The following is a 24,090-nucleotide window of genomic DNA, read 5'->3' as shown; positions in this document are numbered from 1 at the left end:
GATTCATTGACCCCTTTGTTTCAGAAGATTTCACGCAGGGATGGCTTTCTGACACGCATTCTGGTTTTCATGAAAATCCACAAATAACAACAGATGAGGTCTTCACACAGTTAGCACAACCCAGACCATCCACACTCCCAAACAGCAGGAAAAAAATTAAATTAAAGCAGCAGGCCAGGAGCAATTCGAGTTCATTTCACCCTGGCAAGACTTCTTAAGGTTGAGTCAAAGAGAAGTAGATGTCTCTAAGGCAAGAGCTCTGGTGACCTCCCACTGGTCCGGGAGGTGATTCAACCACAACTCCACAAGAGCCCTCCCTCCCCCACCACTCATGGCATCTGTCTCAAGAGCCTTCAGTGCAATTGTAGTAGGTATTTTTTTTGTGGTTTCCTCTGGAGGAAAATGCAACTCGGATATGAAGAGACTGAAATGCAGAGAAATTTATTGGCCCGAGCGAATCAATTCCTCCTCTGCTTAGAGCAATTTCTCTAATTATTAGGCTGTTGATAGAAACCACCTAGGTAAATGCGACTTTTCCAACCAGACCAACTCCAAGGAGACAAATACAGACATTGGTACCTGCACCATATTAACCTTTGAACTCACTGCTTGTGAAAGCATTAAACCATACTGGAATCGGACTCACCACGTTAAGGTTATACAAAGTTGGCGGCCACCCTACCTAACATCGTCACCAATAGAGAAGCAACAGTTCTTTTCTTCCCTTGGGAACTAAACTATATTTTCACAGCATGTTAAAGGCTTCAAGTGCTAACTATATTAATTTACATTTTTAGGTACAAATGGTTATTGCAATAATCATCTCTTGATACATTGTCTAATTACTCCCTAACCTCACTCCCTCTGTTGTTCACAGTGACAGGTAAAGTTGTTCTCGCCAATGAGTCACCTGAGGGGCTCTGGATAAAAGGTTCTTGTCCGTCTTTTGGTGCAGGACTCTCCCAAAAGAACACCATCAGGCTGGTGACTGTGTTGTAAATGTGCAAACACCTCTAGACACAAGAATCTTCATCATGGGGCATCGGAGAAGGGGAAAGGCCATGAATAGTTTATATCCACAGAGCTCAGGCATGTCTGTAGGCAGAGAAAGGAACTTACTGACATGTCCAGCATAAAGGGAGAAGAGGATGCAAGCAGGCAGGCTTCTTAGGGGGGAATTTATACTCTCAAGGACCTCTGGCCACTAGTGAGAAGACAGGGAAGGGAGGGAGGGAGGGAGGGAAGGAGGAAGGAAGGAAGGAAAGAAGGAGGGAAGGAAGGAAGGAAAGAAGGAAGGAAGGAAGGAGGGGAGAGACAAACAGGAAACAGGAAACAGAAGATAAATGATTCCACTTTCTCTGTCTCGTGTCACCCTTACACAGCCTGCACCCCAAAAGGTGATTTCTCTCTGTTTTCATCTTATGCTCCCGATGGGGTTTTTACAACACACCTTTTGTGTGGTTCTTGAGTCAAAGTCTACATTGTTTGGTCCAAGGCTCCACCTACACACAGTTGTGTAGCTTTGTTTCCAAGACAAGAATTAGAAGAAATCCAGGGGTATATCTAATAAAGAAGTCAGAGAAGAAGACATACTGTCTTTATTGCATATAAATGGAGGGCAGAAACGCCGAGCAGAATTTCTGTAGATTTCCTAGGAACTTATAATGTCCTCATCATCTATTTTAATTTTATTTTTTATTTTTGAAAGATTTTAAGTAATCTCAATACCCAGGGTGGGGGTAGGACTCACAACCCCCAGATCAAGAGTTCCACTCCAATGACCCCACCCTCATCACTTATTACATGTTTTGCTCCCTGTAACTGTATTCCTGACAATTACAAGCAGTGAAAAAAATTTGAAACTGAAGCAAAAATGGCGGAAGGATTGTGGGATTTATTTTGGAGGGCAAGAGAGATGCTTGTATCCCATTGCCCTTCTGTGTAACCAAGAGAGAGAATTCTGGTAGAAAAGCAAAGGAAGGCAGATTGGAAAGAAAGGCAATAGCCTAAATAGTCTGGGAGGAAAACAAATAGAGGAAAGGAGGATTCAGCTCGGAAAGAACTGGCTTTGGGGAATCTACCTCCATGAAAGTCACTTTCTGTCATGGAGTCATAGAAACTTCCTGATAGCAGTTGTTAAGTGCTTAGCAGGTGTTGGCTTAGGCAAAGCAGTGCCTCTTCATACTTCAATCTTCTGATGACTAACAGTTCACTGAAGTTAACATCAACTAGACCTTCTTTCCCCAGAACCAGAATTAATTCCCAGTGAGTATTTTTGATGAAAACTACAAATTTCTCAGCTAGTTGTGTGCCTCTTGTTCCCCACCTGTCAACATTGGCTTAATAATCTACTGCAAGTTTCATCCTTATAAAATAACAATAATAATAATAAACAATATTAGCCAACATTTATTGAGCATTTAATATGTGTGAGGCATTGTTTTATGTGTTCTATGTATAATAACTCCTGCCTCACCATATCTCTTAAGAAGAGACCACTCTTATTACCACTTTACAGATGAGGAAACTGAGGCTTAAAATTATCAACTAATTGTCAGGGGAGCCCTACATGCTTGCAGACAGTGATTGCAGAGCTCTTAAACTCATAAACACAGAACATCTAAACACTAAGCATCCTCCATCGAACCCAGACTTCAGGCTGGGTTTGCTGTTTTCCCAGACCACCCACAGTCCCATAGCTTTCAAAATGTTTAACCCCATGAGCTCCTTTCTTCAGGTAAAATTTTGCACAGAAGCCACAAATTTACACTAAATAGATAAAACGGAGGTTCTCGAGTCAAATGAGGAGGAGGGGCAAAGATTCCTGCCTTTTCCCACCTCCAATCAGCCCCTCGCTGGTGGCTTGAAGGTTCTCCAAGGTTTCTGGGGAGCACAGTTGGAAAACCCCTGGACCAGTCCCTCTCTAGTCTCCTTTCACTGGTAAAATTGCCAGGTCCAGAATTTCTATCCAACTGATTCCAAAACTCCAGTGTTTTCTGATGCTTCTAGGATAAGTTGTGAAATTCTGCACTGGGAATGCCAGGTTTTCCCAATCCTGTCCACACGCCACGCATCCAGGCTTCCCTTGCACACTCCCATTCCATCCAGCTGGTCCAGCCTCCTTGCCATCTTCAAACAGGCATCCTCCTTTGAAGTGACCATCTGAAGTGACCTATACTTTCTCCTCTGTTTCTGGAAATTCTAACAGCAGAAACAGAGTAGCGGGCAGCTTCTCCAGAAAGCCTAACTACTCTAGTCCTGCTCATGCTCACTTAGGCCCTGACACTTCCCGTAATAATTAACAGACGGGTTCCACTGCCACAACAGAGACCAGAACAACAATGACTCAAACAAGATATGAGTGTATTTCTCTTGCACGACTTGTCTGAGCATATGCACCCTGGGCTGAGATGGCAGCGCCCCCGGGAATTAGGGGGTACCCAGGCTTCCTCCACGTTGTTGCTCTGCCAGGCTCTTCTTTGGCAGCTGTGGCTCACCACCACAATATCTGAATTCCACCAGGAAGGGGATGGGGAGAGGAGGACACATCCTTCTTTTTAAGGGCATGAACCTCTACTTTGAATTGTATCCCCCCGGTGAGATGAGAATGGATGCTTAGAGAACTAGCAATCTCTTCCATATTGAGCCATTTCAAGGAAAAGGAGGGGGACCATTTTCTCTCATTTCCCTTGTAAACTCCTGGAATAAAGGGCCCCTGTCCCACACATTGTATCCCCACATGCCTATCTAAACTTGGTGTCTTTTTATATACATTGAATGTACTCAATAAATATTAAAGAATGAATATAGAGGTGTAAGTATTAGTGAATGAGAAAACGAATACACGGACATTTTTGGAAACCAGAGATAATGTTGAGTTTCTTTATATCAGTGCTAAAATTAAAGTGTCCAGGTATGGGTCCTAAATCTAAAATGGGTTTACAAACTTGCTTTTAGGAAAGTTACCCTAAGAATAGCTGAGTAAGTAAGACTTTTCTGAACTGCCTTCCTCCTGCACTCTTCACACACACACACACACACACACACACACACCTCCAATTTATTCAAATATAGAATCTGGGAAACAGCTTCATTTATACACATATCTCTTTCTCTCCTAAGACAAGTAATGTAAAAGCAATGAAAAGTTTAGAAAGCTAAAGTTTTTTTTTTGACAAATAGTTTATTGTCAAATTGGTTTCCATATAACACCCAGTGCTCATCCCCACAAGTGCCCTCCTCCATGCCCATCTCCCCACTCCCCCCCACATCCATCAGTCCTCAGTTTTTGTCAGCATTCAAGAGTCTCTCATGGTTTGCCTCTCTCCCTTTCCCCCACCATTTCCGCCCTTCTTCTCCCCCTTGTTCCTCCGTCAAGTTCCTCCTAATCCTCCTATACGTGCAAACATATGATATTTGTCCTTCTCTGCCTGACTTATTTCACTCAGCATAACACCCTCCAGGTCCATCCATGTTGCTACACATGGCCAGATTTCATTCTTTCTCATTGCCATGTAGTATTCCATGGTATAGATAAACCACATCTTCTTGATCCATTCGTCCGTTGATGGACACTTAGGCTCTTTCCATGTTTTTGCTATTGTGGAGAGTGCTGCTATGAACATTGGGGTACATGTGCTCCTATGCCTCAGCATTTCTGTATCCCTTGGGTAAATTCCTAGCAGTGCTATTGCTGGGTCACAGGGGAGTCCTATTGTTAGTTTCCTGAGGAACCTCCACACTGTTTTCCAGAGGGGCTGTACCAGTTTGCATTCCCACCAACAGCGTAGGAGGATGCCCATTTCTCCACATCCTTGCCAGCATCTAGAGTCCTCTGATTTGCTCATTTTAGCCACTCTGACTGGCGTGAGGTGGTATCTCAATGTGGTTTTGATTTGTATTTCCCTGATGAGGAGGGATGCTGAGCATCGTTTCACGTGTCTGTTGGCCATCTGGATGTCCTCTTTGGAGAAGTGTCTGTTTATATCTTCTGCTCATTTCTTCACTGCGTTATTTGTTTTTCGGGTGTGAAGTTTGGTGAGTTCCTTATAGATTTTGGATATTAACCCTTTATCTGATATGTCATTTGCAACTATCTTTTCCCATTCCGTTGGTTGCCTATTAGTTTTGTGGGTTGTTTCCTTTGCCGTGCAGAAGCTTTTAATCTTGATGAGGTCCCAATCATTTATTTTTGCTCTTGATTCCCTTGCTTTTGGGGATGTGTCAAGTAAGAAGTTGCTGTGGTGGAGGTCAAAGAGGTTGTTTCCTGTAGAAAGCTAAAGTTTAAAACATAAAAACATAATGATAAAATGACCTTCCCAGGTAACCATCTATGGTGATAGCATCTTAGATAATTTACTGAGCACATTACCAGGTGATAAGAACTCTGGCAATGTTTCCATCCAGGTGATGTTACTGGAGAAGGTAGATTGTTTTACTTTACCTTCTTTTTCAAAGAGAATTTATTTTTAACTATTCATTTTATATATTTTTCTTACATACTTTTCACGTAGGCAATATTTGCATTCATGTGTTAGTTAATTCATCTCCACACACACTAGATATGGCAAATACCACCAAACATTTTGGGGAAGTTTCAAGGTAGCTAAAGTTGAGGAACACTAGCTCCACCTGCCTTATGTGCCAGTTGCAAAATATCGAATTGGGCTCCATTTGCTGGGTCTTGAATGGAGCATGGGAAAGAACAGCACTAATGATAAGGACAGCAACTTCCTGCTTGTCCCTCCTCTGGGACAGATACTGTATTTGCTGCATCATCTGGATCCTTCCAATCCTTGAACAATTCTATAAATAAGACAAACAAGGCTCAGAGAAGAGATCATTAAAAGCCCTTCTGAACTGGAGTCAAATCCAGGAAGCATGTATTTCCAAAGGGCTTTGGTTTTTCAGATACAGAGAAATCAGCTTAACTGTTGTCACTATTCTTTTGTGTGTTTGGTGTGGAGTCCTATCTAGCTCTTTATAAAATGACACCAACTTGTGTCACTGGGTGTTTGTATGCACATCTCCCAGCATAATTAAAGGGATTACAAATCATACTACAGATGCCCCAGTGATGAGGCTGCACAGAAAGGCCCCATCAGTTGATTAGGAATCTCAGGAGAGCTTAAGAGTTAGTGAGGGTACACCAGTCAGAGTGGCTAAAATGAGCAAATCAGAGAACTCTAGATGCTGGCGAGGATGTGGAGAAACGGGCACCCTCCTACACTGTTGGTGGGAATGTAAACTGGTACAGCCCCTCTGGAAAACAGTGTGGAGGTTCCTCAGGAAACTAACAATAGTACTCCCTTTTGACCCAGCAATAGCACTGCTAGGAATTTACCCAAGGGATATAGAAATGCTGATGCATTGGAGCACATGTACCCCAATGTTCATAGCAGCACTCTCCACAATAGCTAAAACATGGAAAGAGCCTAAGTGTCCATCAACTGATGAATGGATCAAGAAGATGTGGTTTATCTATACCATGGAATACTACATGGCAATGAGAAAGAATGAAATCTGGCCATGTGTAGCAACATGGATGGACCTGGAGGGTGTTATGCTGAGTGAAATAAGTCAGGCAGAGAAGGACAAATATCATATGTTTGCACGTATAGGAGGATTAGGAGGAACTTGACGGAGGAACAAGGGGGAGAAGAAGGGCGGAAATGGTGGGGGAAAGGGAGAGAGGCAAACCATGAGAGACTCTTGAATGCTGACAAAAACTGAGGACTGATGGATGTGGGGGGGAGGGGGGGATGGGCATAGAGAGGACACTTATGGGGATGAGCACTGAATGTTATGTGGAAACTAATTTGACAATAAAATATTTGTAAAAAAAAAAAAAAAAAGAGTTAGTGAGGGTAGCTGTTCTTCTGGTGAGAGCCTGGACAAGGCAGGACAAGATGATATAAGGATGCTGGCCTAGATCACAAAATGGAGGCAGGTCCTTCAGAGGAGGCCCCACTGCCTGCCCATCTGAACTTCTAGACTGTCCCTCCCTCTGAGGCATTTCCCCGCCTGCCTCCCACACTCCTGAACACTGTGCTTGTCACCCGAGTCTGGGCTCTGGCACAGCCGGAGTGAAGACCAACCCCCTTTCTCCCCGCTATGGCTGCAACACTGGATGAACTGACAAAGCGGCTTTGTACTTTGAATTTGATGCTTCCGGCAAGGACCAGTCCTCAAGGCCTTGACACCCCAGGCTCGGCAGGAGTCTGGAAGCATCTCTGCTCACACATTTTTACAGTCCCCTTGAGGAAACAGTGGGGATTTTCACTTCCCCTCACTACAGAAAATCGTCCAGTCTCCCTTCAAAGAACCTGGCTGGGAGAGACTGACTCAGAATCACACATGCATGAAAATATTCTAGATTTAACCCTCCCTTGATGCCAAAATTGTAGGATAGGACACAGGCCAGCACATCTCAAGTAGACACAGGTGGCTTGTGTCCACAACGCACTTCTCAGTGGAATGGAACCTCTCACAGACCTTCACAGCCCTGGCCACATAGGCCTTATCTTAAAGTCTTTCTCAAGAAGTTTCTGTCTCTCTCTGTTTCTCTCTGTTCTAGCCCAGGGTCATTCAACAGTGCTACTATCAACATTTTAGGGCAGATAACTCTTTGGTCTAAGGCCATCCTGTAGTGTAGGATATCTAGATGCCAGTAATACTCTCCCATGTGTGGCAACCAATAGTGTCTCCAGACATTACCAAATGTCCTCTGGGAAGCAAAATCACCTTTGAAGACCTGCTGGTCGAGCCAGTTGAGTGCCATCCTGTTCTGAAGGCCTCAAGCTGCGTTTCTCTGAGTCCCCACATGCCCCCAATCCCACTAGGGCCTCTCAACAGGCCCTAAAGCTCTTGCATGCTTGTAAACACCTTTAAGGCAGGTGTCCCTGAGTTTTCTAGCTCTTTGAGTTCATGGTCCGCCACTAATACTCAAAAGGCTACAGGCTGAGTGTGCTTTCTGTGGAATTGCAAAAATACCCTTTCCCAGGCATTTCTGCAAACAGCAGCTTTCCCACTCTCCCCGAGCCCTGTCATCACTACCGTGCCATTCTGTCTAGATTACCATTCAGCTTAACCATGGGGTTGGGGTATTTCCTAAGGCAGGCTGGAAGGAGACAGTCACACTTAGTGATCTTAACTAGCAGTCGAGGAATTACAAGGCAAAGAGGGAAAAGAGGCATAGAGATTACTCCTCATGGCTCCTAAGCACCAGTGGGCATGCCTTCTTATGGGAGAACCTCCTTCTGATTCTCTCCTCAACCACTAGCTAGCTCATTGTCAGTTGAGTGTCATTCCTCCTTGCCCCTGCCACTCCCTATCCCCAGGGTGGTCAGTAATCTGTAGAGACACACTCTGCCTCAGTGAAAACCAGCAATTGCCCTTCATTGAAAGGACACAGCATGTTCTATCCTGATGTGGAAGCTGGACACCTCCTTGACCGCAAGCAGGTGTTTGCTGTTCAGTTTCCTGATCTCAGTTCTTACCAAGTCTCAGGAGCCGCACAAAGCAGGGGTTACAAAGCCACCGCACCGAGCTCAGTCATTCAGAACCTGTTCCTTCTTGGCACCACACTGACTACCACAATCAAAGTTGATACCACTTTAAAACATGACTTTCCAATTTTAGTTACTTCAATGCTGCGGGGCCAGAAAGTCAAATTTCCAGTTTTGATTTTTGTCCCATGGAAACATCCAAGTGGAGGACACCAATGGTATGAGCAGCGGTTACTCGTTACTATCCCAGGAACATGCCTACTCTGCCACTTTCAAAGAGCCAAGTTAGAGCTGGAGAATTGCCAGTGTTGATGTTTGAACTTCCCCCAGCAAGACCACCCTCTTGTCACACATGTCTGGCTGAGGCCTCGGGTGGAGCTGTGCCAGCTGATGCAGACTGGGCGTAGACACAACTTCAGGACTGATGACCTGAAACAGAATTGAAACAACCATGACCTCAGACCTTGCTAGAAGAAGGATGCTGTGAAGAGGAGCCCAAAGGGTTTCCCTAGATCAGGGGCTTGACTGCACTACTGTCATTTGGGGCTAGGTAATTCCGTGTCGGGGGTGGGGCTGTCCTGTACGCTCAGTGTCTTTGGCCTATACCCTCTAGATGTGCCCTCCTCTGAGTTGTGCGAGTTGTGACAATCAAAAATGCCTCCATACATTGCCGCATGTTCCCTGGGGACAAGAGTGCTCCCAGCTAGAACTATGAGTGTAACTGAAGCACACTAGGCTGAGAACTACGGAAGATAGAAAGCATATAAGACATTGTTTTTATTTTCCAAAACCTTAACATTTGGCTGGAAGGACATGTAACCATGCTAAATCACACAGTGAGACATTTCAACAATATCAGCTCAAGATAACAAAAGATGGGGCTCCTGGGTGGCTCAGTCGGTTAAGTGTCCGACTTTGGCTCAGGTCATGATCTCGCAGTTCATCAGTTGGAGCCTGGCGTCAGACTCTATGCTGACAGCTCAGAGCACGAAGCCTGCTTTGGATTCTGTGTCTTCCTCTCTCTCTCTGTCCCTCCCATCCTCTCTCTCTGAAAAATAAATTAACATTAAAAAAATTTCTTTAAGATAACAAAAGATATCACGAGATGCCATGTAATTAATAGCATCTTAAATAACACTTTCTAACACTTGTTACATTATATTTTATTGAAATTATTTAATTACCTGTCTTCCTTAATATATAGAAATGCCATGAGCACAGACTCTGAATCTTTTTGGTTGACCACAGTCAGCCTCATCCAGTGTGACTAGTAGGTGGTCAGTGGTCATTATTTGTCAAGGGACAACATTGCACTGGGCATTTAAGGAGATCCTGTCCAGGTGGCTTCAAGCACTAACTGGTAACCAGTGGGAGGCGACGGGGCAAGGCGGGGGGGACTCAATCTGAATGCTTGACATGCTTGACTGTACCTGGTCAGGAGCTTTCAAAGCACTTTTAATTTAAAACAATATTGTGCATGAGAGAGAGAATGTGTGTGTGTGAGAGGGAGAGAGAGACAGACAGAGCTCAGCAGTGTGAAGGAAATTTGTGGGGAGGGAAGATTTCCAAGGCAGCCTAAGAAGAGAGCCATCCTATCCCTCTATCACTGGCCTTGCCTGCTTTTGACCCTCTCAAAAAGGCAAGTGGATGGCAAAATCCGGCGACAAACCCTGGGCTCCTGGCTGGGAGAGATCGGCTGTGTGGGACAGGGGCAGAGATGGATGAATTTGTGGGCAGGAAAAGAGGAGCCACCAAGCCAACCCCCTAGCCTGCCCGTCTATGTCCATCATTTTCGTCTGTAAAATATGCCTCAAACACCTGCCCAGTGCCTGAAGAACCAGCCTGGGTCCCGCGGACCCACCTTGAGTGGCGGGGACTGCAGTTGACTGCAATGATGTGGACTTCGGGGAGTGTTTGGGGGCAGAGGTGGGCCAGCAAGATAGAGTTCCCAAGGGAACAGGAAGAAACCAGCTGAACAGACCCACATTCCTCACTGTGACAGGAGACAAAGATAGAGCTGTGAGCTTCTCTTTTCCCCTCCGGTTCCTGGAATGCCCGGGGAAGAACGCGGTCACAGCCCCCGCAGGGACACACGCCCCCGCCCAGCCAGTGTCGCTGTGGGTGGCAGCGGGGCCTCGTTCCCGGTTTGGGCCGGGCCTCGCAGGGGTGAGGGCGCGGGGCAGGCCTGGCCAGCCTGCGCCTCCGCCGGTTTATTTACTCAAACAGCAAACATCCCGCCTTCCGAGGGGCCAGGCCCAGGGCAGTTCCTGAATGGGACGAGACACTGTGTCTTCACAGAAGCCCACCCACGTCGCCGGGCTGCCGGCGGCCCTGTCTCGGAGCCCAGCGAGGAAATGACAGGCTGTGCGCAGGGCGCCCGAGAATGTGGGTGACAGCCGCACCCCCTCCCTCCTAGGCGGACCCCTCCTCCGCTCTACTCCTTCCCCTTCCCAGTCTGGTTCCCTTTACTTTGCCTTCAGAGGTTTTATTCTTCTCATCTGCAGTAGTGATATAGAAGTGCAGATAAAAAGGAGGAGGAGAAGAGAAAAAGAAGAAGACATTGTAAGCTTTCTCCCTCAGAAGGGAAAACAGAGCTGAATAAACAGAATGTCACTGAAAAGACAAACAAACAAGACCCTTTCTGGAAGAGCCAGATGGACGTCCAAATGGCCCACAGGGCTGCCCTGGGACAGCTGCTGGGTGTTGGTGGGGTGGACAGGCTGGTAATTGAGATCAGGATTCTGAGTCTTGCATGTCAGCCCGTGAAAATGGAGGCGATGTTGGAAACCTCAAACCTCACTGAAATGAAATAAAACAAGCCCTTTATTATCTTCGATTTTTTTTCTAGCATGTCCTGTATCATTACTTTCTTTCTGACAGCTCACCAATGTCTAGAATAAGGAATTGCTGACCAGACTTTTTCTTATTCCAACATTGAGGGAGGGCTGGGTGTTTGTTTTTGTTTTCATTTTTCTGAAGCTTTCCCAGACTTAGCTAAGTGGCCATGCACAGAGTTAGATGGGTCAGTTTCATAGGGCCTTTTCTCTTTATCTATTTAGCTGGCCCTTTATCCACTAAACTAACGATGTTTTTAAAAACGAGATCTAACTGATACCCAAATTCTACTAATAATTCCCAACAGCAGAGTGATGTATGCCATACAGACTGAAGGGGAAAACATGTGTCTTAAAAACCATTTTTCCATTCTCTAAAGATAAATTCTAATTTGTTTAAATAAACTTTCCTTTTAGAGCAATTTTAGGTTCATAGCAAAATTGGGATTGATATAAATTTCCTATGTAACTTCTGTCTCCACCCACCTGTGCATGGTCTTCCCCACTATCTGCACCAGAGTGGTATATTTGTTACAATCAATAAGCCTACAATGACACATCATTATCATCCAAAGTCCATAGTTTACACTAGGTTCACTTTGGGTGTGTTACATTCTGTAGGTTTGGACAAACACACAATGACATGTATCATCATCACAGTATCACACAGAGTAATTTCACTACCCTAAAAATCTTTCTGTGCTCCACCCAGATAAATTCTATTTTTCAAATCAAAACAAAATCAAAGTACGAAGTATCTCCTATTTGATATTTATATGTCACTCATCTATTGGGAAATTTCTTTTTTGTCAAATCTTTAACTTTGAAAGGTTTGAAGAAGGGCATTAGCTACCCTAGTTGTTGGAATAAGTGCTGGTGAGATTCTCCCAAACAGAAGTCTGAAGTATGTTGCCAACATCACCTGGGGTGGAAATCTAGGTGCCAGTCATTTGTGGAAGCTCAGGCACTAAGGTCTTGTTGGTCTACCAGATCCACCCAATTCTAAGAAGAATGGCCTGGAGCCTTCAGTGCACCATCTGACAACTGACAGTTGAAATTCTACCACTGGAGCTTCTTCCAAGCAATGGATGTCCCAGGGCCCACCTTCAGAAGTTTCTCTGGCAGCACATTTGACTGGTGGCTCTGAAGAAATGGAAGAGGAGGCAACACCTGAGGGGGTAAGGGGATGTGGCCAGCAACAAACCCAGGACACCTTGGAGTAGTCTGCAGACTCAATTCTCCTTGGGCACAGGTGAAAATAGGCCAAGCAGAAGGTATGACCATGGCAGATCACGATATATTACCTAGGAGCATACGTGACACTGGGAGACAGAAAGTCTGAGTTCACATATTGGCTCTAATTCCACTGCCATTTACCAACTGGATTTTGAGCAGGCTGCTCTACTTTTCCAAGTCTTGGTGTGCTAACTGCAAAAGGGAATAGTCAGAAGGCCATTTGGCTTGTTGTGGAAACATAGAAAGCCAGTGTCTGTAATGATCCCTTCACCATGGTTTATGTTTTCTTTTAATGAATGTTTCCAAAGCAACCCTATTTCCAGGTGCATGGGATAAATGTAGATAAGCACCTTAGGACAGAGACATCAGATTTTAATACTTTGATATAAAATAAGAAAGGAAGGAAATAAGATAAGGAAAAAAGGAAGAGAGGAAGAAGGGAAGGAAGGATACAGGAAGGAAGAAAGAAATGAAGAAAAGAAAGAGGGGAAGAAAGGAGGGAACTAGGAAACAAGACCCAAAGCAAAACAGTCATGCTCTTTTGACAGCACTGATAGAAGGGTTTTTCAGTTATTCCCTCAGTTTTTAGGTTGAGGCAATGCCAAGGAGCATTATTTTCTAGTATCAAAACTGCATTACAGGCTATAGCTAAGAACTAGAGTAAAAAGGAAAAACCTTCATCAAGGCTCATAAACTTGTTCACAGCAAAATTACAACATTACATCATGGCTTAGCAATTCCAGAATTTCCTAATATGTGGCCTAGCTTCAAAGGACATGGTGACACTTCATCAAAACATAAATCCATCATTTCCTCAATGTGGCCTCCTTTTCATTGGTTGACAAACAAAGAATTTTTTCTAAGCAACAGCTTGTCAGGCACATTTTATGAGCCTTACCACACAAGAACAAAGCCACCAAAATCATGCCCAACTGTGTTGTTCAATTGTCCATGTCCCATGCCTCGAGCCATCATTCTCCATCTTTAGGGTTGCCCCAGAGTCACCTGGAGGGCTTATGAGGACACAGACACTGGGCTGCACTCCCAACGCCTCTCTGCTCCTGCAGGTCTTGAGGGGGCCTGAAAATTTGTGTTTCTCACAAGTTTCCCTGGCGATGCCGACATTGGAGGCTACATCATCTGGAGGCTACATCTGACATCCACTGGCCAAGAAGAAGACTTGGCGCAAACCAGGCCCTTGATAACATGTGCCGTTTGCATGAAAAAGCAGTGTCTCAGACTGTGTTTTCACCAGTGAAGGGTGAGGAGGGCCTCGTGTTTTGGTTTGCAGTGCAACATTTCTGAATGACTAAAAGAAGAACAATAGCTAGCACCCAGTGACTTTCAATTCATCCTGTCTTCCCTTCCCCCAGTGCTAGTTGGCCCTGAGTACTTATCCAGAATTGTCAGCCTATTGTTCTGTTTCTACTACCAAGAACTAGTTCCACAAGAAGGCCTTATGGGTCTTCATAGCCAGCTTTGCATTCATTTCTGATTTCTGGCAAGTTTCCAAGTTTTCTAAGGATGAAGAAAATGAAACAGTCACCTGAGATTACCAGACTTACCCAAAAGCTATATTAAGAACTAGTGGCTCACAGCCTGTGATGGGATTATCTTCCTTTGGATAGCCAGCTGCCTGGCCCCCAGTGTCCTGCTGCCCATAGATTACACACAAATCTGGCTACCTGATGGTCCAAGTAGGCACCCTGCTTTTCTGATGAAACACAGGGCACCCCTTTTAGGTCTGTGAGTGATAGAAATCCAACCATAATATTCCTCTGGTGATAAGATAGAGCCACCATGTCTCAGCCTGGCCAGGCAAAAAGAAAGCACTTTCATCTCTCAAGATATGTTAATATTAAGCAAATTGCCCCCAGTTACTGAACCAGACCACTTCCAGTGAGGAAACAGCACGAAACTATTGATTTTCCAAGCTCTTACAAGCAGCAAAGAGCACCAGGCAGATGCTGTACAGGAGTGTTTTTTTGGTTGATTGCTATGTTTAAATATCCCCTTTGAACCTAGTTTCAATTCCTGTGGTGGCTTTCAAGGAGCAAATCTTTGACATTCTAAACAGAGCCTGAAAGCCTTTAATGATAAGGAGAAATAAGCATAAGTTTGATAGTAAGTCAGAGAATTGATTTCTACCACCAGGCCAGGGATAAATACTTACAGGAGCTTGGGGAGATAAGAGCGAAGGAAGGAGAAAAAGGAAAGCCTTCTTGGAGTATGCTGTATAAAATTACCATTTTGGGGGGGGTAAAAAGTGGTGCAGTGTTAAAAATTTCATGTGGTTCAATCAAACAGATAAGAGAAGTGCTCACCTATTTCCCATCTGGCACATACAATTTCTCTTCCCAGAGTCTGGCCAGTTCCACCTCCAGTCGCTTCCTTACAGCCATGCAACTATTGCCTCTGGAGAACAAAAGCAGGAGGTATAAAGGCCCTGGATCAACTCAGGGCAAAAGGAAGGGGCAGCATGTGTTAACTCCAAGCACCGTTTGGTTACTCCTTTGGTCTCTGAAAAATGAGCTGCTATAAATACCTCTTTTGGTTAAGCTCAAGCAGCAAATGGCTGGCATTTTCTGAGATGAACCAACTCAAAACCAGTCATAAGCTGAGTGAAAAAAAGTGTCCTTCATGGAAGAAAACCAAAACTTTCATATTCAGTAAATAAGTACATTGCATCAGTGAAGTTAATAGTCTACAACTGTAACTGTAATAGTGTAACAAGATAAAGAGACATAAAATATGGGATGAGAATATTTAGAGCATTATTGTTATGGAGACCAAGAGGTAGGATCCTACTCCATGACCAGCTTTGTGCCCTTGGAAATTCATTTCATCTCCCTGAGCCTCAGATCCCTCCCTCGTCAGTCAAAGGAGAAGACCGGATTCAGATCATCTAAGACTACCCCACACTCCCCCCTGCACCCACCCCATTTATAGTCTATGACCTCCTGGAGCTACACCATGACTGTCCTGAAATACAATAGTAAATAATGAGCAGGTGTATGTAGGGGTGGACATGAAAAGTATAAATGGTCACAAAGCTCCCCATTTAACTGATATCATTTCAAAATAAGTAATTCCAGCCTCAAAGGAAACCTCCTAAACTTCCAATTTGAGATGCAGGGATTATTTAAGAAGAGCAAAGACAAAAAGCAACTACCCCCATTAGGTTAACATATGTCCACCACATATGTCCAATGTTTGCCTGTCGGTTTCTTTTAAGGATGGTCAATCTAACTTGGTACAGCAGAATATAATAGATAAAGAACAGAGATCAGGGGCTTTACCTAAAGGAATGAACTGATACAAAGGATGAGTTTATACATTATAAAAACTTTTACATTCAAGCTTTAATAACTTAGGTCTTGGATATGATAGATATCATCTCTTACTGACAATGGAAAGTAAATGCATTACACTTCAAAACCATTTAGCAATTGAGGTCAGAATATGAAAGCAACAATGTCAAAGTTGTAGGCTCAGTCCCTATATGGCCACACACTGTTGATGGCACAAGGTGGGGCCTGGGCCTCCCTGTTATGTTCACTACTGTGTAGCTAGTGCCCTCAACATAAATTTGTTGAATAAATGTACACGATTGTACACAATACACATGAATCTCCAAAGCTTTAGAAATAAGATAATTTCTGTGGCTAGCAGAGTTGAAGTCTTTCTGAACCATGACAAGAAAATTCAATTTAAGTGGCATTTATAGATTGTTTCTATGCCATTTTCAGGCAAAAGTTTTACAATTTAAAAAAATGTGCAACAGTTCAAACCAGATCCTATGTTTAAAATACGGTTGTGAGAAAATTTGAAAAAATGACTAGCCCATACTCATTTTTTACTACCTTATCCCTAAGTATGCAAATAATAAAGTTAATGATTAATGTGAGAAGAAAATGAGTTGTATCTGTATTTTAATATCCTTTTACTGTTTGATTTGAACCTATTTTTAACACAAAGTACTGATAAGGTTGGGCTTTTCTAATTCTAAGATCTTTGACCAAAAATAGAAACCAGCTGAGGACAGAAGACTCTAAACTTGTCCTGCTTAGAAAAAATACCACAGAAGGAAACAGAAGGTATGCTTTACCCTGCCCATGAAAGAAAAGGAACCCTGATAATTCTTAGAATTTAGAGACAATTATGGGGCGCCCGGGTGGCTTAGTCGGTTGAGCGTCCGACTTTCGCTTAGGTCATGATCTCGCGGTTCGTGGGTTCGAGCCCCGCGTCGGGCTCTGTGCTGACTGCCAGCTCAGAGCCTGGAGCCTGTTTCAGTCTGTGACTCCCTCTCACTCTGACCCTCCCCTGCTCACGCTGTCTCTCTCTCTCCTAGAAATAAATAAAACATTAAAAAAAAAAAAAAGAATTTAGAGACAATTAATCAATTGTTTTCTGGAATTAGCAGACAACTCTTTGGGAAAGATTATCCCAGGACATTTGAAGATCCCAAAGGAAATTTAAGAGCTGAAGAATTGCAAGCTTTGCAAATCTATAGTGTGTGTTCCTTTAAATCTTGTTCCATGATACATTATATTTTAATTTAAAAAGAATTTAAATATTCTTTTACATGCCAATGTGAGTAAACATTATGCTTTTAATTTTAGCAAGAAAATAAATTTTGATTAAGAAAAAAATTAACTCAGTGGGAAAATGCGTTATATTCTATCACTTCAGTTCAACAACTATGGGAAGCCCCCTCTTTGGACCACAGAGCTTAGCACAGGAACCCCCATTCATAGGCACCAACACACACAGGAAAATAATTTTGCTCATTTCTCTTGAGCATGTTTCAAAAAACCAGGAATGATGAGAAATGTCTCCAGTGCTGTCAACATGACTTTGAAATTTCCCATCTAAATTTTTAGTCTTCTTGGCTAAGTAGACAAGCCACAATTCTCAGGACAAGCATAAAATGGGATTCAAATAAACATCTACTGAATTCCCAGCCTTAAAATTTACCTAGTATTTGTTGGATGTTTATTATATACAAGAGACTTGCTGAACACTTCCAGGGAAACAAAGATGACCAAGACATTGATCTTGATTTTCAGGGAGGTTATAAGCTACCAGAGAAGGAAAAGATGTCTGCACAAATAATATCAAACACATAAGTATTTTCTTTAAGATGAAATATGCAGGTGTTCAAAACCATGTTCTTAGTGTCCAGAAGATGGCTTCAACAGGAGTGAGAGATGAAACATGAAAAAGCTATCATTTAAGCTGGATCTTGACAAGTCGGAGGGCATTAACAGAAAATATTAACAGAAAGGAGTGATGACACAAAGTAATAGAGTTTAGTGGTTAAAAATGAAATCACAAATCTGCAGCCCATGGCCAAATCCAGCCAACAGATGTGTTTTCTTTGGCATGAGCAATGTTGTTTTTTTTTTTTAACTGAATCAGTTGCCAACATTTTAAAATTGAGATTCCACATAAAAATATAGATTTTGCAGTTTCTCTTGAAAAAATTGGAAGATGTTAACATTGGGTTCACCTCCCCACCTTCCAACAAGAGTCAGCTAGAGCTCTGTCACAGCTGCTCACTCCAGAGAGAGCACACACTCACCTGTGTGCCATGAGCCCTACTCAGTCCCATGAGCCCTCCATGGGAGACTGCCTGTGACTCCTCATTTAAAGTGGGAGTGTGGGTCAGACCAGTGGTATGCTGGTGAGTGTTAAACAATAGACTTTCGAAGAAAAAGAAAAAAAGCATCTTCTGTGGTGTACTCTCACCATGGCGTTATCACTGAATGTGGAACCAGGAATATGTGCACATAGTAAGCATCCACAAGCCAGTGAAAAACAGCCCCAGCATATTTGCAGGGTCACACAGACCTGAGTTCAAAGTTAAGGTCTCCTGGGGAAGTCTCTTGCCTCTCCAAGCATCAGTGTCTTCCTATGTTAACATGGAGAAACAATTGCCTGCCTCACAGGATTATTGTGAGATTTAAATAGTTCCCCAGTCCTGTCTACCAATTCAACAGTTCACAGTGTGGCCGGCCTCCTGTGCAATCCCAGTCCTGAGTTGTTTATGTCACACTGCATTTTTTATTTCTGGAATCCATATTTGGCTCTTTTTCTAAAATTCTATTATTGTAAAACCATATCTTGTTTTTGCCTTATATGAGATCATTACTTCTGTCACCTCTTTAAGTAAAATGCTCCAGGTGGCCTGTTGTTTGCGCTGTTAGGGTGGGAGATCTCTCAGTGCTGCCTCTGCATACTCGGCTCCACTGAAGGCTTCTTTTCTCCTGCAGTTGGAAGTTTCTCATGTGGAATCATCTCCAGGAAGGGTTTACAGAAGAACTGTCTCCTTGGCTATGCCATGATGCAGCTCTGCAGGTCTAGCATACGTTTGTTATTAATTTGTGAGCTCGGAGTTTTCAAAGTGCATGAGTAAATGGGACCCCCAACAGTACATGGACAACCTGGGGTTTAAGTTTTAGCAGAAGGTTCTCTTTCATCCTCAACCTTGAATGGGCAACACTTCCTTGCCACAGCACTGACCTGGGGAGTGGCATCTTTCTCCAGTGGTGGACAGACAGGCTTTAGAGATCCCTGAGTTTGTACAGAGAGCTCACTTCCAGCTCCTTACCATGTCTGGACTGAAGGCCTTCACCTATATGTGGCATTCTTGCTTCCAATCCTTTCTGACTCTGGATTTAGCTTCTGCTAGCTTTAGCTCTGGCTTTGCTTCTGGCACTCAGGATTTCCCTTTCTGGATTTTGAGTTTACTTTAAGTTTTTGTGTTAAATTTGTTATACTAGGGTAGCAGGAGGCGCCTGATGACTGCCTGTCTTTGAAGAGTAAAGGAAATAGTGCAGGCTGAGTAAGTACCTAGGACAGCTCCTGGCACCCACTAGGTGCTCCACAAATGGCAATTATCCTCAGCAGGATAAGGCTCCAGTAGCACCTGGCTGTGGGAACACAGGGCCATGAAAACAGGTCCCAAGGATGAGACTGGAAGATGGTTTCATCCAGAGCCTGGGATATGAGGGAGGCCACGATCAGTCGATAGCATGGCCTGTGTCTGAAGCCTCGGACAAGAAGGCACAGTGAAGAATTTTGAATGGCAAAGATGAGAGTCCTGCTTTTATAATTCAATTCTGGAAGCAGAATCAGAAAGGTTAATTAAGAGCATCTTGCCACAGTGAAAAGAAGAGGCCATTGGAATCTGAGTGGGGGGTTAAGTGTGGGACGAAAATGAGGGAAGAGATATAGGATCGGTATGTCCTGAAGCCTGACTAGCTGTAGACCATTATCAGGAGTACATGGATGTAGGAGGATACAAGAGGGAGGACACTGAGGATTTGTTTAATCATATTTTGGCTAAATTCCAATCAATAGATGAAAACAGGATCTGAGGCTGGTGAGGAAGCTAATGGCACTTTGTGCTCATTGTGGACTTAGCATAAGTAAGAGGCAGGCCCACTGGCTAGGAACGCTTCCATTGGCCTCTGTAGACATATTCTCCACCCTTTTCCAACCTGTTGTGTGCCCTGCAGGCTGACCTATGCAACACCATCAGATTACCTACCCTTATGGTTCCTGATGGGTTTGGGTAGAGAAGAGCCCCAGCAGTATCTAGAGGGAGAGAGGACAGTGAGGCTTGGCATTTACTCACTCCTCCCCATAAGGTCACTTCAGTCTGTCTGCACCCCACAACTGGGGCCTCCTGTCAAGAAGACCCTCTCATTAGCCCTCTCCAGCTTCTGGTCCCAACCTCATCCATTCAGCTCTCTGTTACTCAGCTCAGATCCTGCATAGTCCCTTGTGGTTTCCCTTTGTAAAGAGTCCCTTTTAAGTTTTTCAAGCTGTAAAGAGCCACAGAAATCATTTTAACCAGCTTTTGAATTTTATTGAAGAGGAAATTGGAGCCAACAATCATGATGAGCATAAAGCAGGTCTTTGGCAAAGGATGAACCACGTAGAACACAAGCTTCCTGAATCTCCATCCAGAGTTGTCCTTCTGATGCATAAGTCCTGGACTCCATGATGGTGACATCATCCTCCCAAAGCCATGAGTGAGGCCACAGTATGTGCAGACATGCACGCAAGTACACACACATAAACAGACACACACAGACAGATAAACACACACAGAGAATGACACACATATACACAGACACAGATATATACATACACACCAACTCACACATACACTCTCTCTCTCTCTCTCTCTCACACACACACACACACACACACACACACACATAGTGTTATGCAGGTACAATCAGGTTAAAGAGGTTATAAAAAGCCTTCTTAGGAAACTAAGACAAGAGCACCACAAGGGGTTTGAAGGAAAAGAGAGTAGAAGCTGTAGCATTTGCCATCCTGCTAGTGGAGTTGGCTAGGGACTGACTGCAGCCCAGGTTCAGGCCTCTCCTTGCACCCACTAGTCATGTCACCTCCTCTGTCACTTGCTTCCCACAGTCACTGGGAGTGAGCACAGGTCCCAGTGGATATGATAACCATGCTTTCCAAATCCCAAATAGGGACATATGCTTCAACCCAGACCCATGGTATGGCTTCCAGGTGCAAAAGGCAGTATAAGAGATATGGTTTGATCACTTCTGTTCTGAGACTTCTGGGCATCCCAATGGTTAATGAGGGAACAAGGATAAAACATGGGATTCTAAGATTGTACTAAAAACTTCAGGACCTGCTGGAGTCAGGGGCAGTTGGGAGAGGGAAAGGAGTCATGAAAACAAGGCCAGAAGAGTCCTACATTTTCATTTTATTATTTATTTATTTATTTATTTATTTATTTATTTATTTTGAGATAAAAAGAGAGAGAGAGTGAGCATGAGCCAGAGTGGAGGAGAGAGGATCCCAAGCAAGCTAGTGAGCCTCCCAATCTCACTCACACTGTCAGCACAGAGCTGGATTCAGGGCTTGCACTCATGAACCATGAGATCATGACCTGAGCCGAAATCCAGAGTCAGATGATTAACCAATTGAGCCACCCAGGCGCCCTTGCCTACTTTTTCATCCTAGAGACAGTTCTGTAGATAACCGTGTTTTATTACACACCCTCCCCAGGGCTGACTGTCCAGAAAATGCTGCCATCAGAGTTTGTGGTCTACCCACATTCCTACCAGCATCCTGAGCATCCAAGACCTGACTGCACATGGTAATCCTAGCCATCTAAAGAGCATCCCAAGAATTTGTTGTTATTGGTATTGATTTGTTATCATTATACAAAGCACTTTACTTTTTTTATTTTAAATTCCAGTATAATTAACATACAGTGTTAAACTAGTTGAGGGGTATAGTGTACTGATTCAATACTTCTATACATTACTCAGTGCCCATCAAGAAATATCCCAAGAACTTGATGGAAATTTTATTTTTGTAACTTAAAACACATAGAAAGCAAGATTTCTATTCCATGGCTAAAATCAAAAACACAAGAACCAACAGATGTTGGTGAGGGCGTGGAGAAAGGGGAACCCTCCTTTGAACTGTTGGTGGGAATGCAAACTGGTGCAACCACTCTGTAAAACGGTGTGGAGGTTCCTCAAAAAGTTAGAAATAGAAGTACTCTATGATCCAGCAATTGCACTACCAGGTATTCACCCAAAGAATACAAAAATACTAATTCTAAGGGATACACACACCCTAATGTTTATAGCAACATTATTTACAATAGCCAAATTATGGAAACCGCCCAAGTGTCCATCGACTGATGAGTGAATAAACAAGATGTGGTATGAATATATGTATATATGTTTTATCCTTTTCTCCATTTATATTACTTAGCCATAAAGAAGAATGAAATCTTGTCATTTGCGGCAACACGGATGGAGCTAGAGAGTATGATGTTAAGCAAAGTAACAGTCAGAGAAAGACAAATATCATATAATTTCACTCACATGTGGAACTAAAAAACAAAACAAACAAGCAAAGGGAGACAAAAAAGAGAGAGGCAAACCAAGAAACAAGACTCTTAACTATAGAGAACAGACTGATGGTTACCAGAGGGGAAGTGGGTGGGGGGTGGGTGAAATAGGTGATGGGGATTAAGGAATGCTCTTCTGTGATGAGCATCAGGTGATGTATGGAAGTGTTGAGTCACTATATTGTACACTTGAAATTGATACACTGTATGTTGACTATCTAGGATTTAAATAAAGCCTTTTATTTAAGATTTACATTCTATGCACATTTAGATATCCCCTTTCCTTGATGCCCAATATCACTCACTGTTCTGACCAGCTATACCCAGGTGATTTCTTGGTTCCCCTAGAAGCAGACCCAGAGACCAGCACTCAAGCGGAGGCACTGGGACCCCTACAGGTACAGCAGGGACAAGGGAAGCCAATAAAGGTGTGCCGTGAGGCCAGCTGCTGCAGTGGGTGACTGAAGCTTAAACCTGCAGGCAGTCCTAAGATGGGGCAGCCCACGCCTTTCCTGCTCGGAGGGGCAGTTATTTGTGGTATTTCTGCACTGCTCCCTAGAGTCACTGCTGAGGGCTCATCCCAGGGTGTATTCATTCTTCGGCACTTCTTGTGTCTCGTACACAGGACACTGGCATATCCATATGGCTGGCACATAGCTGGCAAAAAATAGCTGTTGAATGCTTCTTGAGGGAGAGAACTGAATCTTTTGCACCTTCAACTTCCCAGCTGAGGGAGACCACTGTACCCAGGGTTTCCATATTGTCCAAGCAGGCATATTTTCACCCTTGCTGGAGGTCATGGGTCACCACAGGAACAAAGGAAGGATGACACAAACCAAAGCCACCAGAAACCTCCTGCCAAGAGGGACTTATTCTTTTCAAGCTCTCATGACTGAAAATCTTTCATTTCACATCACTTCAAAGCTTTCAATTTGTAGTAGTGTTCTGAAAATATATAAATGAAATGAAAGGCAAAACATTTGATTAGATTGCAGATCACCTGCACATACATATTTCAGATGTGGATCGCAGACAATATTCTCAAGTAAAGTGCTGGACTTTAGACACAACTTCAGTCACAGCACTGACAAATATTTGGCTCAAAAGAAATGTCTTGATTAGAAGTTACAAAAATCACGTTTCCCCTAGCCTTCCTAAACTAAAGGACTGGGTGAGAGAAGACGGCCTTGATCAAATGGAAAGAAAACCATAAAGGATGGTAACACAGAGGAGACATGGCAGAGCCCCTGTTGGCCCTGACTGGTCTTGAGAGAGGATTGACACTCTGATGGAAGCGCCCTTTCGTGTCAAAATGCTACTGTTTGGTAGCATTTATTACCTCACAGCTTTTTAACAAGAGGAACTTTACCAAGGGAAGTTTCTTTAAAGTTTCTTTATGAAGTGAATGAGTGAGTTCACTATTTCTCCTCTATTTTCTTGTCATCTTTCATATTCTTTAAAAGAAAAAAAGAGAAAAAAAGAGTTGAGTCAGTTTCCTAGAGAACAATTTCAAAGAGAAGGGGAGGTGGAGAGAGAAACTGCTTCTGAGGCCAGGAATCATCCCTGAGGTTAGTCTTCCCAAGACTAAGATCCT

The sequence above is a fragment of the Hyaena hyaena genome, unplaced genomic scaffold (genome assembly GCF_003009895.1).
Source record: "Hyaena hyaena isolate Hyena2069 unplaced genomic scaffold, ASM300989v1 scaffold_269, whole genome shotgun sequence".
Taxonomy (NCBI): domain Eukaryota; kingdom Metazoa; phylum Chordata; class Mammalia; order Carnivora; family Hyaenidae; genus Hyaena; species Hyaena hyaena.
This window is presented reverse-complemented; position numbering follows the sequence as displayed.